This window comes from Anas platyrhynchos, chromosome 11 (genome assembly GCF_047663525.1).
Source record: "Anas platyrhynchos isolate ZD024472 breed Pekin duck chromosome 11, IASCAAS_PekinDuck_T2T, whole genome shotgun sequence".
Taxonomy (NCBI): Eukaryota; Metazoa; Chordata; class Aves; order Anseriformes; family Anatidae; genus Anas; species Anas platyrhynchos.
This window is the reverse complement of record NC_092597.1, coordinates 5,885,794-5,906,225: the sequence shown is the minus strand read 5'-3', so window position 1 is coordinate 5,906,225 and position 20,432 is coordinate 5,885,794. Positions and strand designations below refer to the sequence as shown.

General features: G+C 45.3%; 1 long non-coding RNA gene across 1 annotated transcript in view; it reads left to right on the top strand.

Annotated features, from left to right (window-relative positions):
- LOC113844997 (uncharacterized) overlaps positions 1 to 20,432 on the top strand; it is a 121,863-nt gene that overhangs the window by 88,000 nt on the left and 13,431 nt on the right. The window contains exon 2 of the long non-coding RNA XR_003500139.3: positions 19,080 to 19,207. This is a non-coding gene — a long non-coding RNA (uncharacterized lncRNA). The remainder of the gene's footprint in view (positions 1 to 19,079; positions 19,208 to 20,432) is intronic.

Here is a 20,432-nt window from a genome sequence, read left to right as displayed (position 1 = left end):
TGCGGGGTCTGACCAGCTCCAGGAAAGAGCAGGGCACGGGTTTGTGCCAGATGGCAGAGGCAGGCATTGCCAGAGCTGCCCAAGCCTCCCCAGACACACTGTTCTGGTTTTCTGAAAGCTAAACAAGAGGTACTGTAACGTGCAGAACGAATAGAGGTTTGCTGCTTTGTCATTACACGCAGGTTTGCTGCCGAAGCAGCAGCCTGGCTGCTGGGGGATTGTTTGTACTGTCAGGCCTCAGCTCGGCGCAAGCGCACTGCACTAAAGCAAACGAAAGGGGAATTATACAATATTGAATGTGGACCTGTCTCTAAATGCATTGAAAATGTAGGTTATTGTCTTTTGGCATTTCCTAAAAAGCCTCTTGAGCTCCTGTTGGCAACTGCTGATACTGAGGGTACTTTTAGCTGTTTAAGTCTTCCTGTTCTAACAGGGGTCAAAGGGCTGTAAAGATCTTCTCAAAAGGATATAGAAGGAATCATTAAAAGGGAGGAGGAAGAAAGTGACAGAAGGTCAGCCTTTTTTTTTTTAATGGGTGCATCCCCGAGGGGGTCAGGCACAGTTGTGCATTACACTCCAGCTCCAGTACCTGACTTTTAGAAACCTACAGCAAATCTTATTAGCACTTCCATAAGCATAAAATACAGGACAGAGCCCAATGTTCCAGGCAGAAGCAAAAGAGAAAAACCATGAAATAAATCAATTTAGTCTTTCAGATGAATTTAAATCAACATAGTGCAAGGATACGACCAAGACGCGGGCAAATACTCAAATATGTACAAGGCATTTTATGGTCCCTGGAAGCGTGTGCGTGTGTCTATGCGTGTTTAATTCTCTTGTTGATCTTTTTTTCCTTAGAGACAAATTTACTGTATGCTCATTGCTATAGCATGTCATGTAGCTTTTTGTAAGGACTGGTGTAGGGCAAAAAATTTACCTTTTTATGTGACACAGCCAAACAGAATTGTGAAGGTTTTCAGTGATTTCTAGACAGCAAGCAATAAACTGCGTTTGCACCCACACACTTACTGCCTAACACCCCATCTGGTAACATTTCCACGTCTCCAGGAAAGAAATCAATAGCAATAATCTGTGAGGGCCTCATAGGGTGTATATTTTTTTATCGCACTGCTATTTGGAATTTTTTTCCTATCTGCTTACAGCACTAGGCTGTTCTTTTTTTGTTAGCTAACACTGAAATCTTTGAACCATTATTATATTTTATAAAAAGCAGTAACTAACACTGGGGTCAGAATAATATATTCAAAACATTCATATTCAATATCACAGTGTTCAGACAGCAAAGTGCTGCTCAGTGAAGGCACTGCAAAATCTCATACAGTAAGAACCTGTGCATTTAAAATGATATGCTGGCACACTTCAAAGACCAGCATCCTAAAATTCATGATTACTTAAAGATAGTTTATATTAAAAGGGAATATACCTCCAGCTTTCATCTTGCTCCAATGCAGAGAAGAAATTGTCCTTATATTCTGAAATTTAGAACTGTGTCACTGTTGGTTTTCTGTGTAAGGAGGAAATATGATGCTTTGTTACTGGTCTTATTTATTGCAGACCTTGTCTGGAATCTAGTATTGAAGCTGTGCTTGATGAGTTGCTGCCTTGAACTTTTCCACTGATCAATGCTGGTGCTATGGCTGCATGAAAGAATAGCTTTCCTGAGGAGAAGCTATCACATGGGAAACACACTACACAGTAAGCTAAGAAATCTGCTATAATCTTGTATGCTTAAGCTTAGAAACGTGTTTCCCAAAAGAAATGGTGATAGTGAATGACCATTTAAAAACTGAGATGTAACATGAGCAAGAAGTCAGGTCAAGAGCAGTGAGGTATTAAAAAAAAAAAATGAAAAAGAAAGAAAGAAAGAAAGAGAGAGAGAGAGGAAGGGAAAAAAAAAAAAAAAAAAGAAAGAAAGAAAAAAAAAAAAAAAGCAGAAACCCTCCTCTTGCTAACGCGATAAGACACAACTGGACAAAATGCACAGCTGAAGAAGAGGACATTACAGAGCCAGGAGACAGGAATCATATTTCTTCTTCTCTCCACAGTGACAAATAATAGGTTGTTTTGATTTTTGCTGTACAAATAATAAGCTTTACTTGGAAATTGTAGCTGCTGAGTTGTTCTCCCAAAAATATTTTTCTCTTTCTGTCCTAACAGCAACACTAGAGGAAAGAAATGAGAGCTGCTCTGTAATCAGCATATATTTTATTTACTCCTGTATTGTCCTATGCATCTTGTAGTGCAGGTAGGATTGGCACTTTGAACAGAAGGCATGTCCTTTTGAAATGGGTTTTCAGCAGCATTTAGCATGGGCAAATCTGGGTCTATGCCTATCAAGCCTTTTTCCTTTGTGCCAAGGCTACGAGCAGTATAACACTACATTTTTTTCATGTTTGAGACAAACTGTTCCACACCCACTTGAAATCCTTTCTTTCAAGTCACCAAATCAGCATCTCATTTGGTTAACAGCAGGGCACGTAGTGGGTCTTTCTGAAAGCAGAAGGCACTGTTGCAATAGATATTCCACAAAGACTAATTAGGTAGATACACGAGGTACCTTTGGTAGTAAGCAAAGATTAAAATAGGATTTTATTTTCGAAATTAGCTCTTTTAAACACCCAAACTAAAATGTCTGGATGTGCTAACCTTATTAGTGCTATCACTGGCTACTCTCACCTCATGTTTGCCCCAATGATTCACATCTTACATCTGTCTTTACTTGCACTGTGAAAAGTTGAGCAGCCAAATCTCAATGCTGAACAAATGATTATGAGTGCTGTGAATAAGGATTCAGTAGATTGAAACATTGGTGGAAAAGATAAATGGGTTGAAGATCCTGGCCTGTCCTTAGATAGCATGAACAAGAGTTGTTGAATTATTTTTACATCAGGTAGACTCATAAAGATGGATGTGGGCAGCTCGTCTTTGATTTCTGTTTTTTCTCTTTAAAATCTTACCCTCAGTGTCACTACTCTTGAGTTAGCTGGATTGAGAAAAGTAGTGTTCTTCTAATTCACATCATTGCAATAAAAATAAATCCATGCTTACTGTGGAATTCAGGTACTGTGGGAATGAGGGCTACGTAGTTGTTGTTTTTTTTACCTGTGGTCCAAGGACTATGAATGAGGGCACTATAAAAGATAACCAGCTACAGCAAACCTATTGTCAATTAGCTTAAATTTTCAGAATAAAAGCCTTTACCTCTAGCAGGAGATTTTAGATGTGTAAACGTTGAAGAGATTGAGACCCAAAGATATAAAGAGGCAGTCAGAACATTGCAGGCACTAAGAACAGTGTATTCAGTCACTATTATCTCAGTCTGAATATTTGAACCTATTCTTCTAATGCTATTGAATTTAATTTGGCAGTCCAAATTAAAACACAAGAGTAAAAACTTAGTGTTTTCTATAAAGTTATATCAGTCTTTGATGATAAATAAGCCATTCACTTAAGTACATCTGCCAGAGCATTCATAGGAAGCACTGGGCTTAAATGAGTTGTGACCTTATGAGACAGTCTACTGTTTGGAGACTATATAGGTGACTGCCGGGTTTTGAGTCTTGACCTTTCTGTTTATATTCATCATGAATGTGCAGATACTTTTATTCTTTCCAGAAAAAGGCTGTCAATCTTCACACTAATTTTAATGCCTGTGCAATGCAGAACAGTGGTGGATCTTAGCAATAACAATCACCGACTGACTAAAATTAACTAATTCAGACTGCTATGCTAAATTGAGTATGAGCGGGTTTGTTTCAGGCTCGGCATGGAAGCACAGGTGCAGTCGATAAATAGGGACACATACGGTGCCTAAATATGCTCTCGCTCGTAGTGACCTCCTAGCAAAAAAGCTCTGACAAATCACTTGTGACTTTCCAGAGCTTGTCGAGCTGCTGTTCAGTTGATCTGTATTTCTCTAGACTGGAAGTGACAGGAAGAGGCACAGATACTTGGGAGCTAGGTAGACGACTTAAATTCCTATCCCAAATCGTGGTGCCCAAGGACTGGCTGACTGAGCAGCCTCTGTTCTTCATCACATCTCCTTCCCTTTGCCCAAAGTTCACCATTGTTGAGGTACCATCTCAGGAGCACTTACACCACCTGCCCCAGCAGGTGGGGAGGCCCCTCTTTCCACTGCTGCCCACCCGGGAATGCTCCAGAGATCTCCTTGGAGGGCAGACTGGTCCTTCCCCACGGCTGCTAAGCTTTCCTGCTGCTGGGAGGTCCCAAGACAAACCACCCACATCACAATGCAGAAAACAGCCTAACGGCATCATGATCCTGTTCCAGGAACGGGATGCTGAGGTGCACGTGAGGTTCTGGAGCAGCCACACCCTGTCCTGCTGGGTTGGGAAAGAGAAAGGATTTTCTACTGCTAATCTCAAAAAAAAACAAAAAAAAAAAAAAAACAAAAAAAAAAAAAACAACAAAAAACAAAAAAAAAAAAAAAAAAAAAAAAAAAAAAAAAAAAAAAAAAAAACCAGTGATATTTTATAATTTTGACCCAGTCTGGTGCTGAATCAAAAACAAAACTTCTACTTGGGGCTTTGGTGCCAGAAGCAGAAGATTTTTTTGCAAGTCAGATGTTTGATTTCGTGTGGCTGTTGTAAGCCCTCATTTCCCCGAGGCCATGGGTTTTATGTTGGCATCACCTGCTGTTCCCCAAAATCCCACCCTGCTTTTACCATGCTTCTGGCATTATCATGCTCTTTACCATGCTTCTGGCATTATCATGCTCTTTCTCATCCTCACCAAGTATTTTCCTCCCAAATGATATCTTCACATACACCTTCTGTATCATAAAAGCCTCTCCATTGTTCTTCAGAGGAACTTCAGCTGGGAAAGCAAGTATCTTTAACAAACAAAAATAAATAAAAGAAAGAAAGAAAGAATTTTCCTTGGCTGCCAACTTTCCAGGAGCTGGGTCAGACTTAGCAAGAATACACAAAGGTATTTTTCAAGTAAATATTTCAGTGCTCTTTCACTGAAGGCATATTGCCTTAAAAGGACTCCAACCCTACTGATATCTGAGCTTCGTTCTCCCAGAATTGCTCACATAATATAAGTTACATTGCTCCTTTCTCCCTTTCTTGGGCTCCTTTCTAGCCCAAGTAAGCTGTTATTACTTACTATATGCTGGCACAGCCACTGCGATCCCAATCGGTGCTCAGGCTCTGACTGCGGGCAGCGCTTTCCTACCTGGCGTGCCCCGGACAGAGAATTATGTTACTTAAGCAGGGCGAGAAAAATACCGCCATGAGGCAGCTTCAAACCACTTGGCTCGCTTGTTTGTGCCAAGATCCCTGTCCTTGTTTGCTTTACCAATGGAAAAGGGTAAATTAAATTATAGTAAAATGTCTTCCTAAATATGCTTTCTCACTCCTCCTTCACATATACAAGCACTGCAGGCATAGTGAGAGATTATGTATCCCAAAGGAATTTGGTGCAATATTTTGTAATTCTGATTGAAATGTGTTCTGTCTGGTCCCCATAGTTTAATTTAGAACAATTAAGGTTCAGAGTACATGAGCTTGCAAAGCACATTACAAACAATGGCTGCAGAATAAACTGCAAATCAATCCACACTAAATCACCCTGAAAATCCCTGCGAACACAACAAAGAGGGCTAGATTCACAGTCCTTTAATACAATCTGCTCCGTCTTTGTAGCCATAAGTAGTTCAGCTTCTTCCTTTATGATCAAATTATCCTGGGCTTGGCTTTTTGTTTGTTTGTTACCTGAAATAAAACAAATAAGAATTCTCCTATATGTGCTTATGCAGGCATGTCAAATCAAACCGCAAGAGAGAAGCTGCTGCTGAGCTCCATTCTCTGCTTTGCCTTGCAACGCTTATTTCTAATGATTGCCTTGCTGCTTTTATACAGGATATAGATGAGCAGCGGGCACTAATATAATTAAACCTGATAAGAGGGTGTCCTGAATATCATGCATGTGCGTGCGCAGCCTGTGTAATAGGGTTAGTACATGCCACACATCAACTTTCTATGATTTTTACATTACCTTTATTGCACTGGCTGACACCCACGTTCCCGCTTTTATGACAGTAGCTTTTCATTAATACTGTGCCTAAAACATTATTTTAAGTGGGGTGAAGCCAGGTTAAAAAAACAGTAAAGTTCCTCTGATTTTTACAAAACTATGATTTTATTTCCTGCGCGTAGAGATTTAAGTCAGAGCAGCAGTGGACAATGTGATCTTTTTCAGCACACAGCCCTGCACAGCGTATTCCCATATTCAGATGAATAGGCATGTATGTGTAGGTGACATTGCAGTCGCATGCGGTCACGGGGACACAGCTGTGGGTTGTGTTGGCTTGGGCCATGAGGAGAGCCAGCACCGTGATCCGGCGAGGACTCATGCACCGTCTCCTTTTCAAAGGCAGGACAATAACCTATTCCTCGCAATCAAAGTTCACTGAAGGGAAATGGCTTCCAGGAGAGCGCAGCAGCCCGGCCAGCCCCAGAGCAATCGCACGACGTGACAGAAGGCAAGGCAGGAGCTATCAGGGTAATTGCCTCTGGAAATGACCACGGGGGAGGGCCTGATCCAAAACCCCTGCCGGTCAATAAGAGGCTACCGCTGACGTGGGCTCACATCATCACTTGTTATATCCAAAAGATTTTTTTCCAGGACACTGGTTCTGATCTGAATGTGCTCTGCACCGAGCCACAAATACGGAGAGCCAGCCACTGGGCGAGGCAGAGGCTGATTTGAGGAGGTGATGGGGCTGTCATATGGCTGACAAGTTCATCAGCACTTCTTTTGGGCTCACACACCCTCTGCATAGCCCCACAGGTTTCTCCACACTTACCCTAGCAATAGTAATATTCAGTGCTACCGATGCATAACGAAGGCGGTAGGACAAAGCGGTGCTGGTGTTTTTCCACGTTGCCGTTTGCTGCACTCGCAGCACCCTGTGTTATGTGCTGTCCCCCCAGCGTGGGCAGGGAACAGGCGGCCTCGTGTGCATCCTCACAGCCTGGCATGGAGCCATCGCTGCGAGCTCTCTGTCCCCGCAGAGCAGCTTGCAGGTGTGCGGCCGCAGGTGCCCTGCATGGCACGGTGGTGCTGGGGCAGCCGGGCGTCCCCATGACGCCTCCCGCTGTGTGACCCTAAGCAGCACACAGCCCTCAGCCCCAAAACGCCCTCGGGGTGTGTCAGTCACATCCCCGTTGTGCTCAGCCCGTTACAGGTTTTACGTTTTCCAGCGAGGGCGATGCACAGCCTATCTGAGGCCAATCGATACGCTCCAGGACCATTATCCTACAAAATGCCCACTTATTTAACAAGGGGGTGGGGGGCACAGACCTTCAGATCTGATCCAGCTCTGTTAAAGTCAATGGCCAAACTTCCATTGATTTTCAGAGGCAAAGAGTTGGCATGTGCTTTAAAATATTCACAACCCAGGAATAATAGCAACAAGCAGGAAAATGTAGGAGCAACATCCTCCATTCGCATACGACGGTCTGCACAATATTTCTGTCATTAAAAATAAACAATCAAGTGTTTGGCTGGAAATAAGGACGATAAGCAATCGTGCAGTTCGGAATCCCTCTGAGCACAGGCAGTGGCTAGAAGGGCAAGGTGTAAAACCTGGCAGGTGTTTTATTTGCATGTTCTCACACTGCTTTCTGAGCCACTTTTTCCTTCCCCCTGGCCAGTGCTCTGCTCATCCTCGCTGTTGTGCTCATTAGTTTGGTTAAGCTGCACCACAGGATTCAGGTTGTTATTTTAAGTGAAATAATTGAATTAATCTGGGATTCCATAATTACTCCTTTTTTGTAGATAAACATATTCAGTTTGAGTACACCCAGGTTTGTTCCTTAACCTGGGAGCTCTGGATTTTAACCAGAGCCAGCAGATGATGTTTAGGGGTGTATCAGCACAGTGCTGCTGGCTGCGGCAGTGTCTGTGTCGGGGCCCTAATCCTGCATCACTCCTGAGCAGGAACAACAGTGAGCGTTGAATTTCTGCAGACCTTTAGGAATTAGGCAACTTCCTCCGGGTATGAGGCTCTGCCAAAGGTCCCTGGCATCTGTGGTGTTGGTGCTGATTCGTGAGCCTTGCATTAACTGATTGTCACTCTCACGCTGCCACTGGTAAACAGGGAGACGATAAAACCCTGCCCAATGAGAAAGCCCTGTCGTTTCTGTTCCAACAAGGCACTGCTGTGGCTATTGTAGCCCAGTGCTTTCTGGGACACTGTAACCAAAAAGGCGAGCACCAGCCCTTCACTCCGCAGCCATGGCGGTGCTGCTCCCCGAGCCGGCCGGCACCTGGCTCCCAGGGCTGCGGGCGGCTCTGACCACGGCTGGGCACCGTGGGGTGCTGGGCGGGTTCACGGTGGAGATGGGGACATGCAAGCTCCAGAAAGAGAAAACTCATCACACGTCTTCTCTAGAAGAGTTTCTACAGCTGCGTGTCCCACACTGCTCTCCAGGCCCAGCTCCCCACGTGTTTGGTCTCCCTTCAGGAGCACGTCTGCTCCCTCTCCCTGTTCTCCTGCTAGCGTAGCAGTTCAGCAGTGCTATAGCTTCATGGGGCTCCACGGTGGAGGAAACATTTTTATCTCAACAGCTGGTGACCCAGGAGGTTTATATATATGGGAGGACACTAACCTTTGGTCTAAATATTTCATCCTTGTTCTCAGCTCGAAGAGGGATTTTCATTTTCCTCTAAACATCTGTGAAATACTTCTCGGCCATTTCAGAGTCCTTCACATATGGGACTTGAAAAGACACTTTCTTTTCTGTCAGTAGTATTTCAGATGCTTTTAAACAAGCAGTAACATAAGACGATGTCTTGCTGGTGTCTTTTTTAATTACATCAGCCTGTGGATGAAGCGCATGGCCAGCAAGGCCCAGCCTGCCTTCTAGGTGAGTGCCCTCCTCTCTCAGCGAGATGGCCGGGCTCATGACTGCTCTCTCTGCCTCCAGGGACCCTCCAAATTGCATTTCTCAACAGGAGGGGTGAAGAACGATTTCTCCCTAGCTTTTCCCCTGGAAGAGCACAGTTCAGTGCCCACAGCAGCCCCGTACACAAGCCTCTCAGGCAGAAAAGGAGAAACCCAGGTTTCCCTCTGTCTTAACCGTGGGGTTTCTCATAATAATAATAATAATAATAATAATAATAATAATAATAATAATTAATAATAATAAGGCAGCAGCTCTTACCCCAGCTGTGTGAAAGGGAAATAGAGACAAGAGCGTGCAAGCAAAGTTCAGCAGACACAGGAGCATCCCTTTCTGGGACCCCAGAGGTACCAACCCTCTGAGCCCATTTCTGTTGCAGTGAGGAGCTCCAGCAGTGAGGAGCTCCAGCCCCTCGTGACTTTAATGTGGAAAATGAAGTTTAAGAACCCCTGAAATTAAAATGCAGCCAGGTGGTAATTCTGAGAGTTGTATTTTTGCAATCAGGAACCTGAATTTCACTTAAGCCTCTTTTTGGACCAGAACTTTGACATTTTCTACAAAACATTATACTAAAATTGGATGTTGGATTTGGTAGAGTTTCCCCCTGATGTTCCACATGGAGTTTCTGAGAGCGTTGTGTGGGAGGATACAGAATCACATGCCCAAAACTTAAGCATACGCACCCATGCTCCTTTGAACCTGGGGGCCCAAAACGTGTCATGAAACTTCTGGGTGTCGTGCAGTCCTTTCTCCACCTACTCATTTTGCTCATTGTTTTCCTTCTCCTTTAAAACTGCAGCATAACCCACCACTTTCTGAGCTGTTATAGTGTCCACCCACGGGCAGCAAGCAGGAGGACGGGGCACGGGGCAGGGCATTGCGCCTGCCGGCCACCACCGTGCTCTGGCCCAGGCTGCAGGGTCTCCCTGACGCATCCCAGGGTGGCAGGGCTGGCGGCAGCCGCCGGGCCAAACACTGATTTCATGAGGGATTTATTGGAAACAAGACTTCAGATTGAATTATGGTGTAATTATGAACTGTTTTTGTGTGTGCTACAAGACTGGGCAGCTTGCCACCGGGCACAAGCCGCTGTGCATCAAGCAACCGCGGGAGAACCTGCCAGTGCTGCCAGCCCTCCCTCTCCCTCAATTAAACCCTCCTTCTAACTGCCAGTTACACAAATTAAACTGTTTTAGCCTCATTTACAATATCATAAGTGAAGAGCGACAGGCTGAAACCATCAAACACCCTCTGCTTTCAGCAGCCTTGCTCCTGCAATGACCATATGCTTGCGCACAGTTGTCTTTCTCAGCTGATCTGATACAGAATTAATTGACGCTCAGAGTTTAGCCTTAACATACCAGCTGCTAGCTGTAAAACAACAATCAGGGTAACTCTTTAATCAGAAAATGTACTAGCTTACCTTATAAGTCTCATATTTTTGACTGCTCTGAGCGATGCCTTACGCTCACGTGATCTAGTCACAATTTTAGACAAAGTTGAAATGCTGCTAAGTGCACCGCTTAAAAAACACATCCCCCGTCTGTTTCTCCTTGGCTGGATACTGTCTGGCAGTTGGCAGAGAGACAGAGGTGGAGCTGGAAGATAAAGGATGAGTTGCAAGGCAAAGGATGGGGCTGTCAGCGGGGGAGACCCTGCCGTGGTCCACGCTGGTCCTGTGTCCTGCCAACAGGCACCCTCCAGCCCCCTATTTCCAGGATTATTTGGGAACCCTCCTCAGACAGACTTTCAGCTGGTATAATTGAGCACGAGTGATTTCCCCCAGCTGGAATGCTGGGCTTGGATTTGCCAAATATATTTAACAAAGAATGACGGCTCTTAAAAAGCAATCGTGTCACAGGATAAACTAAGCTGCAAGGGCATAAATTGGATGGGGAAATAGGTTTTTGCACTACTTGGACATCTCACGTGAGCAGCTGATTTCTAAATTTGGCTACCTAAGTCTCAGTGTATTGAGAAACGTGATATTTCTTCTTTAGAAACATGATATTTCTTCTCGCCTTTTCTTTTTGCTGATCTTTCATCCTGCTTAGAATTATATTTTTTCTTGAGTTCTAATAAAATGAGTTAAATAATTAATGCCACAATCCAATAACTGATTATAGAATTTTTTTCAAAATTGCATGTAGCACTGTTCACATACTAAATCTTTTTGATTAATGATTTTAAGGAAGGCTTGTTACATCCATAATGTAAAAAAAAAAAAGTACAGAAATGTAAGCTACTGAAGTAAAATTCTAAATTCCTTTTATGAACAATAATTTATTTTATAAACTTGATTCCTGATGTGTGGATAGGAAATATTACCAAGGAAAAATATTTTAAAGAAACTGCAAATAGAAGCCTCCTCGTCCATACCCCCCTGAAATCTAGTTTATGTCCATAGGTGAATTGCTGCTGTGAAGCTACTGCAATTTGACTTTGTACAAAAAGGGTCATTGAACAGAAGGTCAGGCAGCTGGCCATTTCCATTTCAAAGATGCTATCAAAAGGGCAAGAGGCAGTTCATCCAGCAGCCCTTTAGCAAACAAGATTTTCCCCTTTCTCATTTATGATATTTTTTATGCTAAAATAGTTTATAGGCTACTGAGAGAAGGTCCTTGATTCATTTTCTTCGGAAGGAAAGTGGACTAAGTGGAGCTTGGAAAGGACTTTGGTTCAAAAAATCAGAGGAGCTTTTGAGTAATGAGGAGCCATTTGGTGTCCACTTATCAAGAGCCTGGCAGTAAGGCAATAAATCATTACGGGGACTCTCCGCTTCAGCTGAAGACAATTGGAAAAGGTAGCTCTTTTATTACAAATTATGGCTTATCGCCTCCTTAATGGCAGGCCTCAGCTTTACGAATACTTGAGCTTATTAATCAAGATAAACCAAACAAGTTTGGAAAAGTTTGGGGGTCCTGCATGCCAATGTGCCGTCACGGAGCAAAGCCTGGCGCGAGGTTCACAGCACTGCCTGACAACCGCAGGCACCATCCATCCCGCCCGCCGGCTGCTGACAGCTCGATGATACTGCTGCTTCTGGGATTAGGGAATTGCTTCTCGCCAATGAGCGACATTGCGGCACTTTAAAACTAGGCTCTTCCTCCCCTAGTATTTGGTGGACTTGCATAGAAGGAAATGCAGCGCCCAAGGTTCTGGCCGATGTCGTGCCTGGGCTGGTGACCCCTGTGAAAGTGTCCCAGCTCAGCAAGGGACCAGGAGCTTACCTGCTCTCTTTGAGAGAAAGAATGAAGAATGTATTTATTTTCAGGGAAAAAAAAAAAAAAAAGAAAAAAAAAAAGCTTAAAGTAATTTAGGTTCCATGCTCTACTCTCTGTACCACTCTGCTCCTCATCCCAGAGTGCTTTCACACTGTAGCTTCATGGAGCTGCTCCCACAGCTACGGTGGGGAAGTTTCAGACCCGATGGAGCAAAGCACTCATGGGCAGGAGGCACAGACACCCAACTCCACCACCCAGCCACAGAAGTAAAATACAAATATTGCGATTTCTGTACAGCAAATGAAACAACTTTTCTGTAGGAAGCACAGAATTTTACGCTTCAGTAACTCATTAATTATCAATGGAACGAACAAACAATGATTTATAGGGCAAATTTTGAAAGCGGGTCCCCACTGCAAACAGACTGCTGACCTGTGTTTGGGCTTGTACCTGCAAAACAACTGATAACGGCCCAAAACTCCAGTGAATCTCTGGTCATCCTCCCAGCCCTCGCCATGTCAGAGATAACGGCGTGAGCTCATGGCTTCCTCGCCAGTGCAAATATTTTCAGAGGCATGTCAGTGAAAGTTCAAAATATGTCACTCTAAAATGTTTCTACAACACAGAGCTGAAAACCTGTCGATATATCTGTGCTGTACCGATACATCCTGATAGTAAGAATGCTTCGTCACAGCGGGTCAATATTTATTGGAATAAATCAGCCCATTGCCAATGTGGAAATGGAGGTGTCCGTTACCTGCAATTGGAAGAGCTGTATATTCAATGATAAAAACTAACAAGCGAAGGCTGTAGATACTATATAAAGCCCTCACTCCGCTGACCTGATGGAGCTGCACCAGTGTACACCAGATAAGCCTGTGCAGTGGGCAAAGCAATGCCCTGGCACATGGCCGAGGAGGTGGCACTGCCCCTGCTGGGTCTCCAGCAGCATGGAATGGTCAGCAGCGGTTTTGGGAAGCCCTCCCATGGGTGCAAGGGAGCACGAGAGCCCCCAGGGGCAGCACACAATGGGAAAAACCTGGTTCCCTGGGACAACTTCTCCCGGCTGCTTTCAGAGCATCATTGCCAGCGACTCCCGCCACTGCTGCCCTCCAGGCCCAGCTCCAGCAGAGCGGTGCATCCGTCCCTCGACAGAGGGATAATGGGATCCAGGATGTGGTAAGGGAGGGCTGGGAAAGACTGCACAGAGAGAAATGAGTAAATATTTTCTATTATCCCTCCATAGCTTTATCCCTGTTAACAATATTGATTGTGGAAAGTGAAGGTGAAGTATAGGATTTTAAATACAGCTGTTGCGAGTCATAATTCAGATAAGGAAATTTCAAACATGTTTGAAGCATGGCAGCAGCAATCAGCAGCACAGGGCCGCTTGGAAATATGGCCATTAACAGTCTTCTGAACAACGTGAGGCAAATTGCCAGCTACATAAGAACAAGACGAGTGCCACAGCCTGACGTGTTTTCCAGCAAGACCAGCAATGAGGGTGTTCATGGTGCCCTTTGAGGAAGGAAGGGTGTTCCCCAGCCACCGGGTTCCCCCATGCCGCTGCCTCCAAGGGCTACAGAGGAGAGGAGAGGGGATGGAGGAGGGCGCACGGAGCTGGGGCAGCGCTGCCCCCCCACAGGTACCTCTGCCCTGCGCCACTAATGATGCTGCTCCACTCCTGGGCAGCAGCAGCAGCTGATGCTGCTATTGTTTCTTTGACAATAATACAGATTTTAGACTTACTGGTCACGGAGACATTTTTCTTCCTCTCTTCCTATCGCAGCATAAGCCACTTTGGCACCCCAGGGACGGGCTTAGGCACAGCTCTGCAGTGGGCTTGGTGCCGCGGCGCTGAACCTCTGACCCCTGGCACTGCTGCAGACACGCGAGTAAATGCAGAGAGACTGGAGATAACTTGGGGCTCTGCGTCTGCTGCTCATTGCCTCTGCCTCAGCATCACAACTACACCTTGTGCCTTTAGATAGCTCCATTTCCACTTGCCGGGAGGGGAATAAAGAACAATGTCAAGCTCTGCAAATGTGGCTAGAGCTTGGGGTGCTCTTTCCTCCGGTGGGGTGAAGAGTAGAGCTCCTCTGGGATCATTTCATGGCGATTATAAAATGAACCTTGGGGGAAAAAAAAAAAAAGAAAAAAAAAATGAAAACAGCTCAGCAGCTCTCATTTGGCTTTGTAAGAGCTGGAAATCCTCCTTTGGTGTTTCAGAGGGGCCTCCAGGCAGCCCCAGGCTGTGACCCATTACTGTAAGGGACATGCGCTTGGCATTTAGGTTATCCACCATCTCTACCAGATTTGAAGGTACTGTGAAAATCCGACTGTCACCTTTAAGGCTTAATAATGTTTTCCCCTTAAAGTTCACCCATGGTTTTTGTAACCATCAAAATCAAGGGGGGTTTTGTTGGCTGGACCCCACTTATGTAAAAATACTACTGAAGAGGCAATCATTTTGAGGTTTTGTATTTAAAAAGTGTAAAACAAAAAGACCTTCCTTCCTACAAAGCAATAACATGTCAGAGAACTGTAGACTTATAACCAAGGATCTATACCAAAAACCTGCAAAGGGAAAAGCTAACAAGAGGCTGTAAGAAAAGGTCGATGAAGCTGTACAAAAGGGTAAATATTCTGATGGTTTCCCCTCTCAAATGCATTGATATTAGGTTCAGAAGGAATTCTCCAGGTATGTCTGCTGCTCAGAGTTTTCCAAGTAAATACTGCTTATCACTGCTTTTAATCTAATGTAACACCACTGGCTGAAGCTCTGAGCAGTTTCTGAAACTTATTTAAAATTTTTTGTCTTTTGCAGTGTGAATTCATTCAGCTGCAGAGCTGGAACAATTGCTATTTCATTACATAAAATAAGAACATTAAACCTGACGGCAATTCCAGAGCATAACATTTCAGGGAAGCCATGGAAGTGGTGGAGCAGCTATCTTCGACCTTTGGTCCATCATAAATGGGGAAAGAGATGTTTGTCTGAAAGGGAGAAATTCACCGTGCTTCTGGAGGCAGCTGCTGCTTTGATTTACACAGCAGCCTCCTGCTCTGCTGCTCCTCCAGCGCTGGCTTTTGGGGCTCCCACAGCTGACAAGGAGGTGCACCAAGTGGTACACGGGTGGACGGGATGATTTGAGGAAGAAATGCCAACGTAGGTCTGTGCCAAGCCTTGTGAGGGAGGTAGGTGGGAAGAGCTCTACCCTGAACAGGCTCCCTGGGTGTATTATGTACACAGACCACCCTGGTCTTCTCCTCGTTCACTCTCCAAAATGCCCAACTTTTCCCATCTGACTGCAGCATTTTCATTCACAGCTTCAGAGCCGGCAGGCACACATTTTTCTCGGGTGCTGCACGAGCACCTACCTTCTCAACGTGCTCGCTGCTGTCTCGTGCTGCTGTCAGAGCTGTGGTGCTCCTGTCACTCCCTATGAGCTGTGGTTTAAGGCCCTTTTAAATCTCAGCGACCAGAGCCTGGCAGCAGAGGTGGCTTCCTGCTAGGGGTGATGGGTCCCACTCTCCATCTGCCGAGTCCGCAAGCAGAGATAATCCCCTGCCCGTCACAGCATCCAACCTGCCCCGTGCCCCGAGGGGAATCACACAAAGCACACGGGACTGCAGGCAGCGGGGTGCCCTTGTCACCTACAGGAGAGAGCCAGGGAAATGAGTTAAAATGGATTTAAGGCCGGGTTTTGCTTTGGAGGAGCTGTGGCCTAGTGTCTCGTCTTCATGCGGATTCTGTCAGCTTTGAAACAGTTGAGTTTGGACCCTTCCTAATAACACACCCAGTATTTCATGCCGTGCTAATGACAGATGTAATATCACACTTAAAATAAATAATTGGCACTTTTAAAAGCACTAAGTTATTTCAACTGTGTTCTTATGGCTCAGGTATTTCTATGGAATAGTCATATTTTCTTCTGACACCTTTACAAGTTGGGTTCAAAATGTATCACTACGAAATATGGTCAGATGCATTAAAATTATAATTAAAAAATTGCTTTTCACCCTGACATGAAAAATTTAAAGCTGGTACCAAGGAACAAAGTACTTTAACCTACTGGATAAAAGGAAAGCAATGTATTATTTTAAAAGTGAATTATTCTTCAAGAGTTTATTTTATAACGGTATAATGACTTTTGTGGATCCTAAAACAGCAATATTAATCCTCGCAGTTAATTAGCTCTTAGGGGGAATTTTGCACACCCGTGCTGTGAGTTACGACTGCCTGTTTCAGGGTTCACGGTGAGGCCATCAGAGGAGGAGCAACACCCCAAAACTGGCGAGAAGCCCACGGCTGCCTTGGCCACGGTGCCAGGGCCAGTGCAGGGACCCCCATGCACTGCTGCTCGCAGGGCCACCATGCCCCAAGCCGTGCCCCGAGCCCTGTGGTGCCCCTGCTGCCCGCCCCACACCCCGGGCTCCCCTTTCCCCGGCTTTGGGTAACCCCCTCTGGAGAGCTGTGGTCGAAACCACCTAAAATGTGCGAAGCAAGGTTTTTTTTTCTTTCCATCATCACCTACTAAAGAATAAGAAAAGGGATTTTGCTCAGAAAAAGGTTGCACAGAAAGGTTCATTGTGAGGGATGCAGTGGGGGAAATAGGGGCTCCTCGGCACGCCCCTGTGGGCAGAAAGAGCTCTCGGGGAGAGCTGGCCGCAGCCCAGGGAATGCAGAAAGCCAGAAGAGGGTGCTACAATATCTAATTATCCAGAGAACTTATTCAAATAACTTTGTTTAAATATTCCTCTGTCAGGGCCGGGAAGCCCTCCATCCATCACACAAACAGCCCAATGGCCGAAATTCAGCACCTCGGGGCCTGTCGCTGTGGTGTGTGTGCTGCTGGGCTAGGGCAGTGCTGCTGGGAGACCGAGTCCAAGGGGGAGGAAACGCAGGATGCAGTTATCATGCCGAGAGCTCTAGCGTACCTAGAAAATACCTCCCTCGGCCCCGTTGCTTCCCAGAGCAGCCGCTGCCCGCTCTGCGTGGGTCGGACTCGTCACAGCATCGGTGGCCTCCGCGTTTGGAGGCTGTGTTGAAGGGGAGGCAGGGGCCCATTGCCTCACTGCTCTATTTTTGCCTGTCATGTAGCATTATCTCCAGGTAATTATTCTTCAGACTAGCAGAGCAGTTGCAGAAATGCTGCGGTGTACTGGCCGCAGTCCAGATAATAACAGAGATGGTTGCTTTGCATCTCGTGATCCATTTTAACTCATCTAATTTAAAACTTTACCTGACCAAGAGTGCCATAAAATGTGCTCATAAGACATGTTGCTCGTTACTCAGGAAAGTGCCAAATACAGGGGGGTGGGACAATCCCCTTTGCAGATCAGGAATTGCCTGTCCCTGCTGCCCACCAAGAGAGTGCAAGATAGGACAAGCAACCCCGGCTCCAGTGCTGACATGACACAAAAGCCAAAGTCAGATGCTTTTATAAATAGTTTGTGTAGGTGCAGGCTTCATGTTTCTCCCCCTCAGGAGGCTGCAGAAAAAGCTGTAGTCCATCGAGCATCTCTGCACTAGGCGTCTGCACCGTGCAGTCAATCTATCAGCAGGAATTTGGGAAATAAGCACTGAATTAGCCCGATTGCCACTGACGCTAGCAAGTAACCATAAAGTGCTAGGAGAGCCACCAGTGCTTCAAAAAGTGCATGAAGAAGCTCTGGCTACCTGTCCTCAGGGGCTTCGCCACACGGGCAGATAAAACAAGCCAGGCACAAGATGTACCCTCATACTGTTTGCATGCCAGAAGCCTCTGCGCAGTAATTACAGCGATGCCTCGAAGTGTCCTAATTATCCAGAGCTGTCAGCGTTTCCCCTGCCCTCCCTCTGGGCACGGCACAAGGCTCAGTGCCTGCAGCTGCGGCGGGCGGGGGGCTGCGGGCAGTGCGGCCGTGTGGGCTCTCCCCAGCCACCCCGCTCCTCCCAGCGCACCCATTACAGAGCCACTCCAAGTTTTATTTTAATGTTACACCCAGTTCCTGCAGGCCTTAGAATGAATTATAGCCAGGAAAGGCATTTCCAGAGGACCCCTGCATGACGCTTAGAACACCACGAAATTAAATCTCATGTGGTGCTCCACAACGCTCCCTTCTCATAGCAGAGTGGCACCTGATGTTGCTGGGAAATACTTTTAAAGCTTCTAGGTGCTTTTTTCCCACCCTTTTGCAAAGTTTTCCAGATCAGAATTTTTAAGAGGAAACATTAAAAAAAAAAAAAATCAGCAAATATTTTTTTTTCCTGCTTTCTGTCGAAAGTTTTATTACTGACACACACAAACTCTATAGGAAAAAGATGTTGCCAGGCTCAGTCTGACCTGCTCTCCCACTCTCTGACCCGGCACAAGATTCGGTCTTCTTCCAAAGGTGGAAATCTTCTATTATCATTTTCCAGAGATAATTCTAGTAATGGAAAGGGTCATTTGAACACAGGATGCTGTGCAATGTTTTTATGCCAAAGGTATATAAGAAGAAGATTTGGAGAGGCAGGTGAAAACAAAGTGGCTTTCCTTGTAGGACATCGTGTTTCTATTCCCATCCTGTTACAGCTCACACTCGAATAAACGTGATCTGATCCATACTACCTTATCAGGCTAGTGTTTTAAACCATATGTTAAAATAGACTTATAGAACTCAAACCCATGAAAGAAAAAAAATCTGCTTCCTTTTTCTTGCTGTGTTTGTTCTCCCCGTGTGTCTAAATACAGCTTTCTTTCCATGGCAAATTACACAGATAGATAGCAAAGCTAATTAGTAGGAGAAAATGACTCAAGATATTAAATATTCTAGGGCAATACGTGGCAAATGAGATGCTGTTGAAGCTAGCAACTGTATTAAATACCATGGAGACAAACAGAAACCGCAGACCCTTTTCCTTTCTGATCCACAGGGGAGATGAGCAGGGCACGGACCCGGGCAGCCTGTCCTGCTGCACCCAGAGCATCGCACGAGCTCCCAGGCTCCACCACCGCGGTGGGGACCTACTGCCATCCGAGGGGGCCTGTGCTCATTCCTTTGGTAAGTCCAGAGATCACATGGAAATTAGGGGCTGGTGCCTGCTTCTCCAGGCACCGCGGGGGAATGGAGAGGCAGAGCCATCCTGCAAGTGTCCGTTTCAGCCCAGCCTAATTGGCTATGGCCTTTCAATCAGGCACTTCATGAAGACACTCAGGAGTGTGCCTGCTGCTCTTCTGCATGGGCAAACAGCAGATGATTTGAGCCACAGGTTAAGAAGGGATGGGCCACCCTCCTGCCATAATCAGCCCTCATCAATCACCACGTTCAGCATGGACATAGAAGGGCTGGAGTGCAGCTAACAAGACTTTGTCAGTTAAAAGCCGGAGCGGAGGGTATCACAAGTGTTAAAACACTCAATTTACTACAGGTGAAGGTAAAGCAATCTGTATCCCCATTGCTGGAGTCAGCTGAGGCGCGCCTGTTGCTGACAAATGTGGATGGACAGATATGTAAAGATGATGCGTCATGAGCTCTGCTGATGAGTTTACAGCAGAAGGCTCTGAATTCACATCAAATGTGTCAAAGGGTGACAGAACTACATCACACAAACTCTGGCAGTTTAATTTGGTGTCAGCTATTAGTGTTGACTTTCATCACTATTGCCGCTCAGTGTTTCTGCCAGCAAGGTGACATAGCCTCACAGATTGCTAAATTTCTTTGTTGTAAGAAATGGGGTTTGCTCACTGCACAGTAGTCCTCTAACAGAGGAAATCCAGAAGGTCAAAAAACTATTTTTCCAGGCTGCAGCACTCCATTTTGTGACCTAGACCTTTCATTACATTATTTTTGGTTAAGTATTTGATTGTGTCACTACACAGAAAATGTCCATGTCTGGTTTTTTTTGTTGTTGTTTTTGTTAATAATCGCAGCTGTTTGGAAAGGTCCTGTTTGTGTTAGGGACTCTGCTCAGCCTTGCTGGAATTTAGCAAATATACTGAAGGATTGTGGAAGTGAAGTCTTGAAGAACTGAAATTTGCATTCAAATCATTTTTGCTCATCAGATGAATGCTTTGGAGATGTTTTGGGGGACTGGCAATAGATCCAAAGTGTCAGCATTGCAGTCTCCCCTTTCCCTATCCCTTCTTCTTTATTATACTCTCCCCTTTCTCTTATTTATTTCTTATTTCTTATCTATTTTTGCTGAGTCTTGCAAATGGTTGAAAAAATGAGGAACAAAGCAGAGTAAAAGGAAGGTGAAGAACAAATAATCTACACTACTTGAAAA